An 18,914-nucleotide genomic window follows, 5' to 3' on the forward strand; every position below is an offset into this window, starting at 1 on the left:
TAGGGCGAGAGAGAGACATGGACATATATATACTAACAAACGTAAGGTAGATAGCCAGTGGGAAGCAGCCGCATGGCACAGGGAAACCGGCTCGGTTCTTTGTGGCTGTCTGGAGGGGTGGGATAGGGAGGGTGGGAGGGAGGGAGACAAAGAGGGAAGAGATATGGGAACATACGTATATGTATAACTGATTCACTCTGTTATAAAGCAGAAACTAACACACCATTGTAAAGCAATTATACCCCAATAAAGATGTTAAAAAAAAAATTTTTTTTAAAGATGAGGAACTCACCTTTTCCTAAGACAGTCTATTCCATTTGGACAGTTTTATATTAAAATGTTATCTACATAAAAAAAATAATAATAAAAATAAAAAACAATTTAATAAAGACAATTTTTTCTAATATTCTAAAATAATGTGTAGAGCCATGATCATAATGCTGCCCAATTAGTGTTAGATAATTAGTATTTATAAAATTGTTTATACTTCAGCTATAAGATAAGGAAGGGTCAGATTGATAAATATGTTATCTTAGTCCCTCCTCTGACAAATAGCACCATATCCTTGCTTGGTTTCCTATTAAGGCAAGATCCTATTCCCACTGCATTATGCTACCTTTACTCTTTGTGGTGGTTTCATTCCCAACCCAATTCGTGTCACACCTCACTTCATTTCAATGCCCTTTTCTTTCAATCATATCTTACCGATTGTTTAAGATTTAACTCAAGCTGTATTGATAGCTACAGTACAGCTTAGCCTAGATGGATGTCTCCTTTTCTGAACTATCAAAGGACCTTGGTTTGAGCCATTCACATCCTTAAGATTTTAAACAAATTATATATTTTTCTTTCATACTAGAGTGCATACTTCCTAGCATGAGCCAGACTACACACCATAAAATGTTCAATTGCCCTATTTCTGATATTATATATTCTCTGTAGAATAATCCTACACACAGTTCTCCGAGATTGTTGTGTGGATTAATTAAGACTAATATATATGAATGTACCTGGCCTGATGTTTGCCGCAAAGTGCATGAGAACACAAGAAATATTCATGTGTATAAATACATGAAACAGATGGGAGAGAGAGTGCAAGAAGAAAATGTCGTGAGACAGATGGAGAAATTCCTTGGTAGAGTTGGAAAGACACAGAGAGAAAGAGAGATGGAGATAGAAAGAGAGAGAGAGAGAGAGAGAGAGAGAGAGGAGAGAAACTTATCCCACCCTCCAAAAGGGAAATACTTTAGTCCCTTTAACCTGAAAATGGGAAAAGAGGCAGAAAGTAACCATTCTCCCTAGGCATAAAGAGACATTCTAAGTTATTTTCTCCTTTAAAAGGAAAGGGGAAAACTGGTGGGGTCTATTGCTCCTGTGGGGAGAGTGGGGAGAGAAGAGATTTTCTTCCAGCACAGAGCACCGAGAAACAGCATCAAGTAAATGAAATGCCAAGATGGTACAACAGTGGCAGGGGATTTCAGTGAAGACCCAGGAGAGAAAGTGGTCGCATGGGGAACAGTGGCATTGTAGACTCAACGTGACTCAAATAGTGATTTCAGTCATTAACTGTGCTGACCGCTAAAGAAAAAGTTGGGGAGTCTGCCAAAATTCTCATGGAGAAAAATAATGGAACTCAGAGTATCCTAGGGTTCAGCAATTATTTTTATATGTGTTTGGTCAAATAATACATCATTGAGGGATGACTCACATCCCATTAACTGTCCATCCCCAGGCTGACTGCCAAGAAACATCTATACTATATGGAAGCTAGAGTTATACAATAATAATTATATCTAATTTTTCATACTCATATCTGAATTGCTTGAAAGTTTTTAATGTATTCTTGTACTTACCCTTATTTCTTACCCACCTTTTTTTGAATCTTCATATCAATATTTAAAGTGATTTTGTGGGACTTCCCTGGTGGCGCAGTGGTTAAGAATCCACATGCCAATGCAGGGACATGGGTTCGAGCCCTGGTCCGAGAAGATCCCACATGCTGTGGAGCAACTAAGCCTGTGTGCCACAACTACTGAGCCTGTGCTCTAGAGGCCGCGAGCCCCAACTACTGAAGCCTGCATGCCTAGAGCCCACACTCTGCAACAAGAGAAGCCACTGCAATGAGAAGCCTGTGCCCCGCAACGAAGAATAGCCCCCACTCGCCACAACTAGAAAAAGTTCGCGCTCAGCAACAAAACATCCAACGCAGCCATAAATAAATAAATTTATTTAAAAAAAAAAAAGTGATTTTGTGCAAAAGACAGTGAGCTTCATTACAGTCTTCATCCATTTCCATTAGCCTTGATTATTAGTTAACATCAGTAACTGTGCTCCTTTCATGTTTTCTGCTGTAGTGGTACTTGGAAAAATTTAACTATTGTGCAGAAGTATTGATAGTTATAAGGACGTGTGAAAACATCAAGTATATTTTCCAACTCTCAGTTAAGATTATAAGTCTACTCTGGCAATCTGGAAAGCTAAGAATCTGTGAAAAAGTCAAATGATAATTTCCTGGTTTCCTAAACCAGGAAAAAGTCATATTTCCTGCTTTAGGAAATATTAGGTTATATATTGAAATTTTTTGAAGGTATATATGGTGCCATACTCACATTTGAATCTCCTCTTCAATACAAATCTGGACCAACATATATAAATTATCAATAAATATTTGCTAAGTTGGATGGAATTCAAGCATTGAATCTAACTGTAACTAGAAAATGTTATACTAGGAGGTTTGCTCCCAGTAGATGTTTGGAATCAAGTCAGAACCATTGAGTCTGGTTGTACCTGGGCTTATCCTGGACATATACAAAATAGTGATATTTTTCTGTGTAGAACTGCAGGGAGAGGCATTGAGAAAAGTAAAGATGGGCATGTCAAAATCTTGAATACCCCCCCTTTTCTCCCTCTCCACCTTTCAATCCCTAAATTAGACATACTTGGTGTTTATGCCAAAAACATTGTTAAAATGAACACTATTACAGAGATAAGGAAACTGAGTTGCTAGTTAAGTGACCCACTTACACATTAGCTAGTGTAGTATCATTGTATTAATGCAGATTTTTGTAATTTGTTTGATAAAATTATGGAAAAAAAAAACAGATTAAGTCTAAATGGTAAGGATATATTTGTTATAGAGTAATTGGGAAGAGATTAAGATCCTAAGAAAGCAAACATGATTTTTGGATTTATGGCAGTTATCTATTGCTTCATTACTAACTGTCTCAAAGTGCAGTGGTTGACTGGGCTTGGAAGGGTTCATCCAGTGAGTCTCTTCTGGTTTTAGTCAAATGGCAGCTGAGGCTGGAGTCATCTGGAGGTTCCATTGGGCCACTTGGACACTCAGCAGCTGGGCCTCTTTCCCCTCCTATGTAGCATCATAGCCTCTCCCATGTATGTATGGTAGCTGAACAATTTACATTTAACTCAGAGATTCCAAGAGCACAAAAATGGAATTGCCCAGGCTTTTAAGCTTTATAAGCAAAACTGACACAGTGCTTGATCACCACCTTCTACAGATTAAAACAAAGCCATAGGATCGTACAACATTCATCATGGAAGAAGACTATGCAATTGGATGAGTGCCACCATTCTTTCAGTGGGTGGTTCATTGGGGACCATAACTAGCTACTGTAGTAATCATTCAAGACTCCTTTAATTGAGTAGCTGCAAGAGGGAATGGGTAATATGTTGAAAGGAGAAAAAGAAACAACATAGAGTTTAAACAGTGAGACAATTAGCTACACATATGTGATTACTTTCCCTGCACAGATTTCATTCCCCTTGCAGTTCAGCGTATTATAATTTTCATGAAAATCATGTGTTCCATGTCAAAGCACTTTTTCCATTGATTTCTCCCTGGTAATTGTTTTTATAGAAATATTAATGTCTAGTATATTCCCTTTTTCTGAGTCCTGAAACAAACACGATAGGATAGCATTGATATTGTCACTCTATATGGTGTACTGCTGACCCTAAAATACATGGAAGTTATGTTGAGGACATGTATTCCTATACAGAGTCCACCAAAGAGAAATCACATTCTTAGCCTATATTCATAGCCTATATACAACAGATAGCACTTAAATAGAACTGATTTTCATAGACATGTAAAGAACCAGATTAGGTTTTTCTTCCATGGCCGAGTAGACAGCATTTTCAAAGGGAATTGAGAAGCAACATGAAGTGATACGTGAGACACTCATAATAAATGTGGTACAGATAGGATTTGTGGACTTGATAAAGGTTAAGCGAAACCACCTAAGAATACAGAAAATGCATATCCTCTTTCCTGTCTGGAATTATTACTTTTTTTTCTCCCCTGCTTTGAGTGTAGTGAGTGTGTGTGTGTGTGTGTGTGTGTGTGTGTGTGTGTGTGTGTGTAAATGTTGGTATATATTTAGCTGCAGAGTAAACTGAAAAGGTAGGAGGTTGTGTTTCCTCCATTTAGATGGACACCCTGTCTGAATTCCCTGCCTTTCAATCCCATGCCTTTTTCTAACCTCTGCTGAAACAAGTCTGCTGTGCCTCTCTGGTTCACTTTCTCTAGAGAATTTACTTCTGGTCTTTGGCTGGGAAGTTGCTAAATGAGTTGAGTGCGTGGGGAGGGCATAATAATAGTTGGCTGTATAAGATAGAAGAGCAACAGATCAGGGTTTTTCCACAGCTTACTTGACTATCCCACTGTTCAGAATACAAAGTTTCAACTGATCTTTCTGCTTTTAAACTAGTATCCTCCCTCTGCCGTCTCTGGGCCCTGGTTTGTATAAAAGCTGAGCTTCTAAAGAGGTCTTGTGGGGTGATTTGACAGAGTCCATGCTGTTTTCTTCCTCTTCAGTCAGTTAAATTATACCTTTCTTCACATTCTTAAGTAGGTTATCATTCTTGTATTTGAATTACTTATTTAAAAAAAATACAAAGTATTTTGTCTGATGTGATTATTGCTGTTGATGTCTAATGCCTTTTTCATCTTTAAGTACCTTTTCAGTAGGTTTTAAATAGGATAAATGGTCAATATTCATGTTCAAGTGAGAGGTTTTAGCTGTTATTATTCTTTTTGCTCTATGCTCTTGAGATTTTTCAGTAAATTTGACCAGTTAACTATAGTAAACCAAAAATCATCATCATCATCATCATCATCACTTGATTTTCCTGGTTGAACATTCATTCAAACTTCTCTGGTGGGTTTCTTCTGAAAGTGTTTCCAGTTATTTTTTCTTCTATAATATCATTTTATAAGCAACAAGTAGGTTATTAGAAAAATAATCCAATATTGATCACTATTCAGTATTTTTTATTTAATATAAAAAACTACCAAGAGCAATGTAAGAATCTTCTCATAATATTTTTATCACTCACTATCTTTTAATTAAATGAAAAGTGGAATGCTGACCTAGAAACCAGTTTAATAATACTCTACAAATGAATACTCTAAAAATACTACCAAATAATTGGTGCTGGGAAATTATCTGATAATTCTTAACCTCTGTTCTCTTATATTTATTTCAGTTCTCAGATTAGTTCGGTATTATTTGCCATATCATTTTAATTATTATTATTTGCCATATCATTTTAATTATGCTATTTTTGCTGATTACACAAAATTTTGCTTCAGAAGTCATCATATGAACAGCTAAGAATTGTTCCAGTATTGAAAGAAAAAAAAGCTTAATATCAGTTAACAAAAACTGAAAATTATTTGGATGAGATACTTACTTGTATTAAAATGAACATTACCAAATATTTTTATATAATAGTTCACTTTATTTACCTATTTAATATGTAGTTCTTCTAACAAAAAACCACTGACCACAAAAATTATTGTAGGATCCATTTGAGGGATTTCTATGGACAAAGTAAGTGAAAATTGTGTGGGTCCAGGTACTTGAGTTATTTCAAAACTTTCTCTCCACCCCAAGGAATTGTGAATCTGGCTCACATGCACTTCAATTGCTCACACATAATTGAAAAAGTATAATTGCCTTTGAATTAGGCCTGAACTTATAAATTTTTATAGTAAAATATCACTATTGCTGCCTTTTCTCTACTCTTTTAAGTCAAAATCTAGTTTGAATTTGATACTTTGGAAATAAATAGTAGAGGTTAAAATAAGAAATCATTTGTATCAGAACCAGAAATGATGAATTATATCAAAAGTTAAAATATAGTATAGAGATAAGTGGCAAAAAAATTCAATATGCAAGAGTTGTACCATGGTAAGGAAGGAAATAGAAGGATATAATTCATATACTGTATAACTCACAGTTAATATAATTCAATATTTTCAGTAAATTCACAGGATATTCAACCATCACCACCATCAAATGCTATAACATTTTCGTTCCCCTTAAGAAATCTTGGGACACTTAGCAGTCAATCTCCATTTCCTCTCTTCCCCACTTTGACTTCGGTCCTAAGCAACCACTAATATACTTCTCGTATTTGTAAATTTGCCTATTCTGAGCAAATTTCCAGGGACTTTGAAAGATTTTTTTAAAAATTATAATTTTACTCATTAAATTGTTGCCTTGCTGTGGCGAGAGTTAACTGAGATACTTACAAAGTCATTCTGTAAGTAAGTCTTGTTCCCTCCAGTTGTTGTGACTCACTTTTATTAAATATTTTCATTCAAATCATGTTATATTTAAAATAATTTCAATACAAAGTTTGAATATGTATTTTAGAAGATAGTAAAACAATCATTTTCTTCTGTTATAGACAGGAATGAAAGACATCCCAAAGATATCCATGATTGCCAGAACCTGTGACTTCTGTATCTTTCCTGGCAAATTAAGGTTACAGATGAAATTAAGGTTACTGATCAGCTGACCTTAAAATAAGGACATTATCCCAGGTAATCTGGGTTGGTTCAATGTAATGACAGAAGCTTTAAATGTGGAAGAGGGAGGCATAAGAAGAGCCTGTGTAGGAGTAATATTGTAAAAGAAAGACTTGAATGGTCCTTGTGGGCTTTTAAGATGAAATGAGATCATGAATTAAGGAATGTGAGAAATACTCAGAAACTGTAAAAGGCAGGGAAACAGATTCCCCTCTGGAGCCTCTAAAATGGAATGAAGCCCTAGTGACATCTTTTTTTTTTTTTTTTAACATCTTTATTGGAGTATAATTGCTTTACAATGGTGTGTTAGTTTCTGCTTTATAACAAAGTGAATCAGCTATACATATACATATATCCCCATATCTCCTCCCTCTTGTGTCTCCCTCCCACCCTCCTTATCCCACCCCTCTAGATGGTCACAGAACACTGAGCTGATATCCTTAGGCTATGCGACTGCTTCCCACTGGGATGAAGTGAGAGAGTGGCTTACTGACATCTTAATTTTAACATGATGAAACCTATTTTGAACTTCTGAAAGCCAGATCTATGCTACTTTAAGCTACCAGTTTGTGCTACTATGTCACAGCTGCAATAGGAATTTAATATATTTTCCATCTCCTGAAAACACTAGTTCATTTTGGAACAACAACAAAAAAAACTTACAAAGTCAGAAATCATAAAATAAAATGACCCAAAATCTTTAAATTAAGAGAAACTTTGTTTAGTAATTTGATATCTGTAAGATGGATTGAGTTTCAGGGTTGGACAAGTCTTTCATTTTATAAATATAAGTATATATGTATTTATAGCACATAATCCAAAATTACAGCTAATTCTTCTAATAAAACTTTTTATGCATACAGGTATATGGGAAAAGCAAAGATCCTAAACATCACATCTTTTGCTGAATTCTTGAAATATTTTCAGAGAATGCTAATTGTCCATGTCTATAATCTAATAATTGTATGAAATGTCTGACATAAAATAAAAACAATAAAGTTGAATATGTAAGAGAGACAAGAAGTAGCAGGAAGGAAGCTAAAACAAAAGGAAATATTTAATCTACAGTTTAGTTGTTGCACTTGAAACAGAATGTATGTGTAACCTGAGAGCTATGGATAAAAATATATTTATTTTTAAAAATCTCAGGAAGTAAACAGTTATTTTAGGGTTATAATTATTTTTCTTACATGAAAATTTGGCATTTTATAAGAAATCCAGAAATACAAATTCAAATTTCAAGAAAAATTATTGTATTCCATGATACTTTGTATTCACCAGATACACAGGTTCTTCAAAAATACATCAGATATTAATGATTATCTCCAATGAGAGATGACTTTCCTGAATATAAACACAATGTAAGTATATTAGTCAGAACCACTGAGCATAGCAAAGTGACCTAACGCTGAACAGACGGGCAGATTCTGGAGATAATTAAAACAAACCTGATTCAGATTATGGCTCAGTAATTTACAATGGTGTTCTTATTAAAACTATTTAATCACTTCCCACTCTAAGGCTTGCTCTTGAGTTTCTCCTTTGCATATTTACTATGGAATACTGTGATAGAATAAGGTGAAAAGCTGAGTAAGAATATATTATTTTGAATTATAAAACTGATATTATATACCAATTCACATCTTTTCTTCTCAGTTTTGTGGAATATAACACATTCAGAGCATGGAATTGGGGCTTTAGGACATATTGGGGTTCTTTTAGCAGTTATTTTCATCTCTGGGAATTCTTTTGTTAATAGTCCATTTTCTCTTTCCAGGTAACAACAACAGATGGACACATTATTATTGAATAGCTCTACTCTCTCTTTGTCATCCATTATTTGTGGAACATTGTTCTAAGTGCGGTTATTACAATTTTTTCCACCTTACTGTCAGAACAGAGGTTAAAATGAATTTTTCACTGTTGTTCTTAAACTTCTGTAACCCTTAGTTTTTCTGAGACTTGTGCTTCTCATTTATATTTGTTTTTAGTTATGCTTAGTTCTTATTTCCATCTTTTATAAATTTCACTTAAGTTTATAAAAGTTGTAATTGTTGGAGAGCACCCTGTCCTCTTATACTAATGATTTAGGCACCTCCTCTTCTTTTCCAACATAAAAGCAAATTATAATTGCATAACCAGAAATTTTTTTTTGAGAGCTTGAGTTACTTTCTTTCTTGAGTTACCTTCCTTCTTCCAGTCTCAAAATATGGAATGGTCCAATAGTCTCTCTGGGTCATATTTCTTTCTATTACCTTCATATTTGTCTCTTCCTATTACTTTCTTTCCAAATGACCATAATAAGCATGCAAATTTTCTACAAACACTTCAAAAACTAATTCAACTGTAAACTTTAATTTTTCTAGATGGTAGTCTTTTCTTTGGCCAATGTGTTTTATTTTCCACTTATGATCATCTTGACACTCATTTTGATTCATTTTCCATATTCAAATTATTGTAAAAAAAGGTGTCCTTTTTGCATTGCTTCCTGTTTCCATCTCAGAACTATATATTCTGTAATTAGAGAAGCATGATGATCTATTTTTGTCCCAAAATAAGGCCAGATATAATTATGCATATGGGCCACTTCTACCTTTGTCTACCAGTGGTATTAGAAGATATTGATAAATCATGTTATTTGAGTCTCACATTGATGTCTTTGTTATCACGCCTTCTTCATATATGTTGACTAATATATTTTTTTTATATCACTAGTTTATATACTACAGTGTGAAAGGGATAATATGGTAATGCTTTGAACTTGTAGACCACACCCACTGTGATGCTGATTTAGTAATTCTGAGGGAGTTCTCAGGGATATTTCTTAGCAGCATCTCAATTATGATGAAGGAGGCTTTAGAGCCGCATTGGGAAACTGTTCCCTATAATTTTTAAACAAAGGTACATTATGGATTTCTGACACTAAAACCTGCTCATTTGATTAGACTTCTAAAATGGCTTATTTTATACTGTGTTATTTTCTCTCCTGTGATAGTGATTTTTCTTTATTTGAATATTTTTGGCCAAGAAAAGTGCAAAAAAAGAAAAAAAGGTGGGATGAAAGATGGTATTATAATGAAAATAGGAATGTAAGGCAACAAATAAATGCCACCTAATATCAACATTTTAGCATCAAATAAATAAGAAGAAAATCAAATCAATATACAGCATATTATTTTAGAGCTAAATGCTTTGACATTGTCATCTTTAATCTTTTCAAAAATTTTTTGTGTAGTACAGACCAGTAAAATTTTATCATAGTCAACTTGCAGTCACTAACCAACATTGAAATCACTGCCCTTAAAAATGGTGTTTATCATACATATTTTGATTTTAATCACACAAGCTAACTTTATTTCCAACACTTGGATATTTTGCTATTATCTTCCATTATTCTATTTACTGACTTAGTTTCTAATTTCAGTAATCTGTGTTTTGCCTAGTTCTTTTTTTCTGTGGGTGCTGCTGGTTAACACTCTCAAACATCATTGATGTCACTCAGTACAATTTTTTAATCCTTTCAAGGGAAATTTTGAAACATATATCACATTTTTAAATGCACAAACCTGACACAGCATTTCACCACTAGAAATTTGCTCTACAGATATATTGTCAAATATAAGCTGATATTTATATAATATATAAACAAAAATATTAATCGCAGCACAGTTTGTAATAGTAAAAAACTGATAACACTCCAAATGTCCATTAATAGATAATTGGCTTTATAAATCATGTTACATATATATAATAGAATAATACCTAACTGATAAATCAATTAAATAATAATGTATTTGCTGCTAGCACCCAGATTAACAGCCAAATCATGGAAATGATAAACTGATAATGAGCTTGACATGGCAGGCCTTCATAAAGTGGAGGTTGTTCATAGGGGGAAGATGTCCGTGAAGTTTGGTATGGGAGGTTATAAAAAATGTACTCATTATTAGTTTACAACTTTTTGACCAGAACATATACTTTGTTCATCTGAATGATACAATCTTGATTTAATGAACGCCTTATCAAAAATCATCTTTATCTCTATCAACTCTTTTGTCCTCCACACATATTTTCAAGTGCCTACTGATGTCTCACAGATCTTTCAAATCAAATATGTCCCACACTGCACTCATCATATTCCCTGTATTGAACTCTCCAGATTATCACTAGGGAATCTGTTAATAAAGCAAAACTTAAACTTGTTGTAGTAAGGGAGAACATGACCTTGACGGAGTCTTAGCTTGGGAGCTAACTAGGATTGCGCAAAATCTGAAGAAAATCTTTAATTTGGTAAATGGGCTGTTTGCTCAAGTGAACAGATTCTTATCATTAATAACTTTGTCTGTAAGAATTTGCTAAAACAATTGGTGGAAATTCCTACAGGTCCCTAGTTCTTTATTGCTTTCTTTAATTTTTTTATGGCGAATATGGGAAAAGTTGTTTGAAAATGACTCCTCAGCTGGAACAAATAAGAAATTTGATATTTGGATAACATGAGCACTTTCTTCCAGCTATTAGAGTTCATATTACACATCTCACATAAGCCTAGGATTATAGAATTGGCTTTGAACACTAGAACAGCTGAATCAGACAGAGCCTGAATGAAGAGATTCAGATGAATTCCGCCAGGAATAGGGCAAGCATAACTTACACACATTCATAAACGACCATACAATATGCTGTTCATTTTATAAATGTTTATGGCCTTATTGATCTTTTGTTGTTCTCAAAGGATATTTTTAGCCTTTGAGAAAAATAAATATGCACACAGAACAATAATACATATAAAGATATTTTTGGACAAATTCTGATTTAACCTCAAGTATGGTTGGATTGTTGTGGATATTTTTACTCCCAATCATAATAATTGATATATATGTCACATTTTTGTAAATTTCTAATAATTAAGTTGCAGTTATAAATATTCCCCAAAACACTATTAAATTCCAAGGTTTCAATTCTAAAGTAGCCATTTCTTGTAAATATAATTTTATTTCCCTATGAAAATGGGGAGTTTGATTATATCTATATAAAATTAATATGCAAATTTTGAGTATTAAAAAAAAAGACTTCTTTATTAACTCATTTATGAATTCATTTAGTTCTTCATATGCTTCTCACTGTTGTTCCCTTCTAAACCCTCTCAGTCATGACTGTCAAACACCTTCATCCTTCAAATCTCAAGTTAACCTCCTTCCAATAAGGCATTTCTTCATCATTCTACACCTAATTACTCTTCCATACATGTATTAAATCCAATGCAGAGTGCCACTGTAGAATTATCATGCATATTATAATTACTGTGTTTCATGTGCACAAACTTTGTAACTTGGGGCTATGTCATTTCATCTTTACATTTCCGTAGACTAGCACATCAGAAACTACTACAGAAATGAATAAAGTAAGTTTAAGGTTAAATCAAGTTGCATGATGATACAATTTAATTTAGTACAAAATAAACTAAGAAGTCTTTATAAGAACAAATTAATTATCCTCACTTGTTTAGAAACTTGGACAAGGTACATCACAGGATAAGGTGCAAGAAAAATTTCAGGGGGAAAATATTTATCTATTATTTTCACAAACATCTAAAAAACAAGGCCATCTGGTATAAAGAAGAATTCCAGCCAAAAAAAATTGGTTTGACAACATTGACATAAAAGCTACTTATTCCCAATGCCAATTTCTCATGTCTTGCCAGTTCAAAATCACATCTCTCTGAGAATGGCATTTAGTTTTATTGGAATCTGATATACAAAATAGACCATTTTACCACATAAGGGATTACTGTGAATATATTTATTCAAGGTGCCACACTGTATTGCAGACCAGTCCACAGTACAACTTGCCAAATAGATATGAATGATACAAGCTAATAACTAGGAAAGAGTATCAACTAATAGAATCTGTGACTCAGGCACAGCGCAAATAGCACCAGCTGACACTAGGAATTAATCAGCATCCAATGTCTTAATGAGGGTGTTGTCTTTACTTCCTGTGAAAAAATTATTTTCTCTTTCCATGATGACTTAGGGGAGTTAGAAAAGAAGCTTTCTGGAAACAGGAGATCAGTATGTGTGGTGTATAATATTTAGCTTTTATGTTACCTAAGAACATCACACTCATACAGCCAGAAACTGAAAATGACTAAACCATTCTGTATTATTTTACAGACATCATTTGATATCTTTCTAATAATAACACTGTGATATAAATCATTGGTACTAATAGTTCTTCAATACAAAAATCAATGACCTTATTTTTGCCATTTTCCTTTATACTCATAATGAATGAAGTCTGAAATAGAAAAGAAAGCAATTACTTCTTGTTTTAAGAGGAAAAGGCCTCATTCTATGACTTCCACATCCTTGACACAGATAACAATAGCAATCTAGGAGTAGTTAAGAAAATGTAGACAAGAATGCTCAGGGCTACAGAGAGGTGGATTCCAAGAGAATGATAATATTAACATTTCAGATGTATAAATTGTTCCACTTATCTGCAAAAGGAGCCACTACTCTCTATTCTACATTAAGCAGCTAGAAATAATGGTTCTTAGAACAGAAAAAAGTAAAACAAAATATAGCTCTGTTTTATTTGAGGGCAATTGTTATTCATTGACCTCTGGTCGGTCAAAAAGCTACATGTTCTGGTTCATATATATTTAAAATTTTATTCATAATTATGAAAATTATCACATTTTACAGTCATTTGTATGTCATAGAATACTTTCATATAAGTTATGTGAAGCTATCAAACTGGAAATGAATAAGGATTTTTTTTTTTACTATTGAACTTAGGTATAATGTATTTTATTTAGTTAGGATGCAGAATAATTCTGTTCTCTGGGTTAATTCAATAACAAACTTTTAAAGAAAACATTTGTTATTTTCTTCACTTTAGCCCAGTAAAATTTCATCATTTAAAAATATAAATCCAACAAACTAGTGAACATAGCAAAAAAGAAGCAGACTCACAGATATAGAGAACAAACTAGCGATTACCAGAGGGGAGAGGGAAGGGTGGAGGGGCAACATAAGCGTAGGGGACTAAGAGGTACAAACTATTATGTATATATGCTCCTCGTGTGGTCTCGTGGAGTCGGGTCCCCATCCGGGAGCAGCACCATATGGTGGAGGAAGGTGTCCCAGGACCGTCGGGAGCAGGCTCAGCAGAGGAGGAGTGTCATAAGGAGAGTTCCACCTTCTTGAAGGTTAAAGCCTAGCAGTTCTGAGCTATTCCCAGTCCAAATATCTGCAAAATTGAGAGAGACATCAAAACTCCTCCCACAAACTTCAGGGGACCCTGACTGCATTCTGGTAATGAAGGTGGAAGAGGGAGGGCAGGCCTGTAATATGGTCTCCAGCTGCCACTGAAGCAGCTACTACAGCTCAGAGACCTACCGCCAGCAGTTCAGGCAGTTTGATTACTAGGAGTCACCTGGGCCACGGGAGGCTCTGAGCTGGCTCTGTGAGCTGTGCTGTCAGTGGCTGAGGCCAGAGATGCACAGCAAGGAGCAGATCCTGGAGCTGCTGGTTCTGGAGCAGTTCCTGGCCATGTTGCCTGAGGAGCTGCAAGCCTGGTTTCAAGAGAACTGACCAGAGAGTTGAGAGGAAGCTGTGGTGATGCTGGAGGAGCTGAAGAAAGAGCGTGACAGGGCGGCTGAACAGGTCTTTCTTGGACGAAATGAGAACATGCTTGCAAAGAAGCTACCAACTTGTGAAATCACTCAGGAGACACCACGTAGCCAGCTTAAGCCCACAAAAAAGCAACGGCAGTGGACATCGAAGGAGCTTCACACCTTGAGACAAAATGATAGAGACACCGGAACTATAAACGTGAAATCAGCTTCAAGGCGAAAGACTTCTTCAGGCAAAGAACTGCATTACAAAGTTTCTAACACTTTTCAAATGAATGCTTCCCAGAGTTTCACATTTAGAGGAACCTGTGAACAAGATAGAAAGTTTGAAAGAAGACAGGGAAACCGTCCTCAAAAAAAACAACAACAACAACAACAACAACAACACAAGTGTGATGAATGTGGGAAAGTCTTTAGTCAGAGTTCAGCCCTTAATCTACATCAGAGGATCTACAAGGGAGAGAAACCTTATACATGTGACGTGTGTGCAAAGGCTTTCAGCCGAAGTGCAGTCCTGATTCAACATCGAAGAATCCACACTGGGGAGAAACCCTTCAAATGTCATGAATGTGGGAAAGCCTTTAGTCAGAGCTCAAATCTTTTCAGACATAGGAAGAAACATGCTGGAGAAAAAGTCCCATCAGTACTGTGAAGGAGTCAAAGCATTTACTGAGAACTTTTTCAACAGGGGAGCAGACACAAGGCACCAATACTCCTTTAGTATAAATTGGTCGTTTCAGTGGGCACCAATTTCCTTTCAAAGGTTGTAAAAGCCACAGGAGAGAATGTAAAATATTTTCTGTCAGCATTGTTTGCTTTTCTGCTTTTCAGTACAGTATCAATTCAGATGATTGAGATTCTAAAGCTTAAATTGGAATACCATCCCTAGTGCAACTCTTGAAAATATACTCTGAGACATGTTCTACTGTTTCCATTATTAACACATATAATGAACTAGTATGTTCCTTTTTAGACAAGTACATTTTCCCTGTTGAGAAGGAGTGTGTGAGTTAGTATATAAGTTGGTATTCTCCATTTCATTACTTGTACATTGGAGTTATTAGACCAAAGATTAAATCAGTTTTTTTAAAAAATTTCCTGGGAATTCTCTGGAAGTCCAGTGTCTAGGACTCCATGCTTTCACTGCTGCAGGCCTGAGTTCAATCCCTGATCAGGGAACTAATATCCTCCAAGTCACGTGGCATGGCCAAAAATAATAATAAAATAAAATAAATTTCCTGTTTTATTTTCTGTTACCAGATTCAAAATATGAGAGTTGGGTTGAGGAGACCCAAAAGAATATGTACCTCAAGACCTAAGCTGAAATATCCAGGGTCATTGTTAGGAAGCATGTGAGTAAAAGGACTTTATTCATCTCTTACAAAAACCTGAGACCCTACATACTGTTTTGTTTTAATTTTTAAAATTGAGGTATAGTTGATGTATAATATCATCTATACATACTGTTGATGATACTAAGTAATTTCCTGTGTAGGAAAAAAAAATTATCTCCTTTACAATTTATATTGGAAATATCTCAGTGAAAGCATTAAGATTTGCTCTACATGTCTTCAGGAAGTGGCATAAATATGATGAGTGTTCTAATAATTAACAGTTATCTATGGGTGCTTATATAAAGTTGATGATCACCTTAACATAAAGAAATAAGGAAGATGAAGAAAAGACTGTCCAAACAAGACTGATGTTACCTGGTAAGTGCAGCACATAATGGAGAAGTGTACTTACCTGGAAATGGGAACACTTAACAGCTGGTGACTATCCTTCAGAGTTCTTCATGGCCTCTGTTCTGGCATAAATCAGCTGTGAACATGTTTCAGGCATCACAGGACAAACTTTTTAGGGTCTTATGCATTCTTAGTAAATGAGTTTCTAGACAATTTATCATGATGTTAAGACCTTGGATTTTGATACTCTTGTACAAATGAGAAAATCACTAAAGTTCAATTTAAAGAGTCCATTGAGTTTAACCCACATTTAATTCAATCAGATTCTCTTGTTTAAAAAGTAAATGACTGGTATTTGTTTAAGTATTCTGACAATATATAACATAATGTCCCCCTTTCCAGGGATCCTTAATAAAACTCTGTATATATTACAAAAATACATGGATTGTCATATCTCTCATGGTGCCACCGTTACCCAATATGGATGCAACCATGAGAAATGAAAGTCCTTAGAAGGAGAAGGGAAGATAGGTCTCATGGTGAACTTCTTTGCTCCTCATGAAGTGTAAACATTTCATTATCAGAAAATCCAGTCATATCTAGTGCTTGGAGTAACTCCTGAGACAAATGTGGGATTACATGCTCTGTTTAGTTAAAATATTGATAAATATTAGACTAGTAAGGGGAGAGGAGAATACAAATTTTAATTTTAGAATTTTCTGATAGTGATTATACTTTGTAGCTCTAGTAGATATGAATAAGTATTGAGTTTTGTACATTTTCATTTATTAAAAATGTAGGAGTCTTTTTATTTGGGTCTCATTCTTTTTGTAATTAAAGAGAGGAACAAGCCATCTATTAAAGTAGAAAATGCCTCAAAAGATACATGTATTGTGAATTACTGCTTAATCATGGAAAGAGTTTTTTGGGTACTATGTGAATAAAATGACAGAATCTAAAACTATTATGTATAAAATAAGCTATAAGTATATATTATACAGCACAGGGAACATAGCAAATATTTTATAATAACTATAAATGGAGATAACCTTCAAAAATTGTGAATCACTATATTGTACACTTGTAACTTATATAATATTGTATATCAATTATACTTCAATTAAAAAAGAAATTTTAAAAAATATATAAATTCATTCATCTCAATGTAAACGTGAAAATATACTCATTAAGTGTTTCCTACTCCCAGACGTTGTCAAATATGTGTTTTCTTTTACTTAATTCTTACACCAGCTCTTTAAGGTCATTACCACATGAAGAGACTGAGGTTTAAAAAAGTTATCACATGTCTAAGAAGGTGCAGCTACTAAGTATAAAACCTAAGATTTGCACATTCATTTTTCTTAAAGGACCATCTTGACACAATAAACACCTTATACTTCCAGTTCACGTAGAAGTGTTAATTCACTGAGAATTTCTATTTCAAACTGAATTCTAGCAGCAAGAAAATTTATGTCATCCAGAAGTTAGATGAACATAAACAGGACCCCCCCATGAACAGCTTTCTACATAAACAAATAGATTTATAGAATTAATTATTAATCTACTCACAATGCATTATAAAATGTCAGTTGTTAATATAAGCTATAATTACATAAATATAGATATCAAGATTCCTTGTGTATTAATATTAATAAAGATGCTAAATATATTGTCTCAATTGTAAAATTCTATTTCCTTAAATTGATCTTCTCCTTTGCTAAAGAACAGATTAAATCCATGAAATTTAAGAGCATAAGATCTGACCCAAGTAAAATAAATCTTTGAGATTAAAATACTGGGTAATTTCTATGATACTTGAAAGATAATAGGACAGGAACTAGTTGTTTCTACTTACTTTTAGTAAGTTTTTTAGAACAAATTCCTAGGAACAACAGAAAGAGATGATAACCTTTAGTTTTGCCTTGAACCTCCTACTAAACTGATAATATAATTAAATTGCAAATGCAAATATAAGAAGTTATTTTCATTGCCTGGGCATTGCTGAGTCAGTGACATTCACATACAGCATAATAACATTCCCCTCTTTACTGAATATCCAAAAACAAAAATGAAAGCTCCCAAAATTTAAAACTTCAGGAAATTTTTATTTTTCTCTAACTTTGCAACAGCTATATGACATTTTGGAATCATATACATCTAATAACATATTTATAACAGCCAATGGGGGATATTAGTGAACTCATTACATGAAAATGCCAATGAAATTTAATTACAATGCTCAGTACTCGTGTTATTCCTAAGAAAGAATAACTGTAATTACCACGCATTAATATATATGCAACTGCCTTGAAAAAGTGAAGTTATACGGTGGATAAAAATAATAATATTTAAATTTGTTTCCTGAACTCCCTTTCAATTATTAGGTAAAAAAGCCAAAATTGTGGGTCATTTCTGGATAGCTGTGTGCATTTAACTCTCATAGTTTATCTCTACTTTTTAAGTCTATACTTAAAGCTTATGCTTTAGTCCTTGTAGCCTTAAGATCAGTCCTCTGACATTCTAGGGTACATACACTAGGGTGAACTTCAATATTCTTCATGGTTTTCTTTGGATATCCTAGGGGGAGTAAAAAGATGTTTGGCTTTGGAGTCATTGAAATCTAGCTTTAAATCTCAGCTCTTTTAATTACTAACTCTGTACACAAGGGCAAAGTAATTAACCATCTGAAGTATAACATAGTATGCAAAAGGCAGGGACTGATAACTATTGTGTACCCAGTTATATGTCCTTA

The 18,914-nt window shown here is 34.2% G+C and overlaps 1 pseudogene; it reads left to right on the plus strand.

Moving 5' to 3' along the window:
* The window catches only part of LOC103070444 (zinc finger protein 396 pseudogene), a 24,445-nt pseudogene extending 9,316 nt beyond the window's left edge, over positions 1 to 15,129 (plus strand).
* The last annotated feature ends 3,785 nt before the right edge of the window (positions 15,130 to 18,914 follow it).

This window comes from Lipotes vexillifer, unplaced genomic scaffold, assembly GCF_000442215.2.
Source record: "Lipotes vexillifer unplaced genomic scaffold, Lipotes_vexillifer_v1.1 scaffold369, whole genome shotgun sequence".
Classification (NCBI taxonomy): Eukaryota; Metazoa; Chordata; class Mammalia; order Artiodactyla; family Lipotidae; genus Lipotes; species Lipotes vexillifer.